Source organism: Sciurus carolinensis, chromosome 1 (genome assembly GCF_902686445.1).
Source record: "Sciurus carolinensis chromosome 1, mSciCar1.2, whole genome shotgun sequence".
In the NCBI taxonomy this organism is placed as follows: domain Eukaryota; kingdom Metazoa; phylum Chordata; class Mammalia; order Rodentia; family Sciuridae; genus Sciurus; species Sciurus carolinensis.
Window position 1 is genome coordinate 88,537,454 of NC_062213.1, and position 2,613 is coordinate 88,540,066.

General features: G+C 38.0%; 3 non-coding genes across 3 annotated transcripts; 1 reads left to right on the plus strand and 2 right to left on the minus strand.

The window, feature by feature from the left end:
* Positions 1–262: 262 nt before the first annotated feature.
* Trnad-guc (transfer RNA aspartic acid (anticodon GUC)) lies at positions 263–334 on the minus strand. Its single transcript has one exon. It is a non-coding gene; the product is annotated as a tRNA-Asp (tRNA).
* A 747-nt stretch (positions 335–1,081) lies between these two features.
* Trnag-ucc (transfer RNA glycine (anticodon UCC)) lies at positions 1,082–1,153 on the minus strand. The gene has a single exon. It is a non-coding gene; the product is annotated as a tRNA-Gly (tRNA).
* Positions 1,154–1,709: 556 nt separating this feature from the next.
* Positions 1,710–1,792, plus strand: Trnal-cag (transfer RNA leucine (anticodon CAG)). Its single transcript has one exon. It is a non-coding gene; the product is annotated as a tRNA-Leu (tRNA).
* The last annotated feature ends 821 nt before the right edge of the window (positions 1,793–2,613 follow it).

Here is a 2,613-nt window from a genome sequence, read left to right on the forward strand (position 1 = left end):
CTTTCTGTGGGCAGCAGAAAGTTCTGGATATGGAAGACAGTAAATCCAGTGACAGGCCCATTCAATGACAGGTGGAAATTTGCTTCTATGATTAATTACCTAATCAACTTTAAGATATAATCAGAGTGCTTAAGTGACAGCACCCATTAGTATTCTTTTCCATTATACACAAACTTGGCTAGAGATGATCATTTTGAAGCCTAAATTTTAAGTTATTTAAGAATAATATACTTCATCAAAAGAGAAGAAAAGGTATCTTACTCTCCCCGTCGGGGAATCGAACCCCGGTCTCCCGCGTGACAGGCGGGGATACTCACCACTATACTAACGAGGATAACTGCTGATCAGTTCTTCAAAATTACTATTTAAGAAACTTCTAAGCTATCAGTGCAACTTAAAAATGTTGCCTGTTGCTGGCACAATTTGTACATTCACCGTCCTTATTCAAACATTGCAGTAGAAAATGCATGAAAGCCGTATAACATTTTCAATTTGCTAATAGCCACATTAAACAATGTAAAGAAACGTAATTATTTCAATAATAAATTTTATTTCACTTAATACATCAAAAATTTTCAACATATAAACAATATAAAATATTATTAATGAATTTTTTTAGTCGTCAAAATCTGATATGCCTTTCACACTTCAGTATTTACATTTCATAAAATTTACAATTGGAAAAGACGACACATATACCCAAATTTTCCAAAAATACTTAAAACTTCAGTAGCTGAGTTGAGAATCCATTTAAAAAGTTCCACTTATTTAGTAACTTCATTTATTAATGTATTCGTTTCAATTAATTTATAAATTAAAAGTAAATTTGAAAATGCGATGTCTTACACGAACCCGCCAATTTCAGAGTGCTTATTTGGTTTTGGCTACCATCTGAGCCTCGCAGATAAAGTAAAACGCAGGAGCCTCTTACCGAGTCTGAGATTCGGACATGAGATTCCAGAATTCAAAGCCTCACAGAGACTCCTAGAGAAGGAGGTAGAAAAAAGAGGCCCAAAACTGGAAGTAGAGAAAGTGAGATACAGCTGCAGCCTGCAGGAGGAAGCAAGAAGAATAACCCATCTGCGTTGGCCGGGAATCGAACCCGGGTCAACTGCTTGGAAGGCAGCTATGCTCACCACTATACCACCAACGCCCCGGAAGGAGGGGTTTGGATTATGACTATAACAGAGAAGCTGTGAATTTATGGTCGGCCTTATATTATGTTCTATAGTATTACTCTCAGGCAGGAATGCAGAAGCTATCCAGCGCTGGGAGCCACGGACGCCAAGGTTGATGACAAAGCCCCGGCTTAGCTCCACAGCAGTTATTTACCCCGCCTCCTCTCAGCCCTGTTCCCCTTACAGCTAGTGCTCTGAGTTCCAGGAGACCCCGTACTGAATCCACCGGTTGATGGATTCGGAAACGAAGATTTGGGACGGACGGTGCTAGACAAACGGGCCGATTATCCATGATTGAACTGGCTCTGCTTCTCTAGACGATAGGAGCTCCGGGAAAATGGAGCTTCGAGGTTTAAGGTGGTGAGGAAATTGGAGATAGAAAAAGAGCTGTTAAGGACAGTTTTATTTTTGCTGCTTTGTAATAGAGGTTCAGGTAGAATTAAAGTTTTTTGAAATAAGTAAACACATGATATAGCTTGTCCCTAGCAGTCTGTAATAGTCTTAAAATAAAAGAAAGAACCGTTGTCGTGTGTCAGGATGGCCGAGCGGTCTAAGGCGCTGCGTTCAGGTCGCAGTCTCCCCTGGAGGCGTGGGTTCGAATCCCACTTCTGACAACAAAGCATTTTAGATTTACATGGTATTTATTTCTGACGGAACCACTGAGTAAACATAATGAAGTTCTTGAAGATCCTTTTAAAAAATACTAGGTATCTACCCAAAGAACATTATTTGTACTTTGTTGTAAATGTAGAAGTAAATCTATATTCTTGTATTATTGGCAGGAGACTGATCTATGAAATTTGCAACTGCAACTAAGATCTATACCTACCTAACTACAAAAATAATTTATTTTTCTTTTTTTACTTTATACGCCAGTTTTCCAGTGACTGTTCATCCATTTCTTTATCCAACCACAATAATATTGAGTTCTTTCTGTATGTCAAGCACTTTGAGGCAGGCAACTATCAGTCTCTTCTAACTGAACAAGTGACTGAAAAAAGAAAAGTCCTAAACCCAGGATTCCATCATTTGCTATAGCAAATTATTAATTGTTAATTATAATTAGCCCAAGTCTATTAACGCTAGGGCAATGGTGTCAAACTTTGATAAAAATGAGATTCTCTCTACCTTTCCCAACCCACTCCAACCATTTTAATTCAATAGGTTATCTGTTTCATTCCAGGAAAAGAGATCAGTAGATCAAATGAAGAAGTAATAGGAAAAATAAACTCATGGAATTAGTTTCTACAAGATCGAAAATAAACCACTTTCTGACTTGGGAGAAACTATGAAAAAGAAGTTTGTCCTTTTAGGAAGAGAAGAGAGCTGTTAAAAAAAGAAGTGGACTGTGAGCGGTCCATAAGGGCCAGAATGGAAGGCTCATTAGATTAATGGAAGTTTGCTAAACACAATTCTGTTATTTTAATAGACGGTG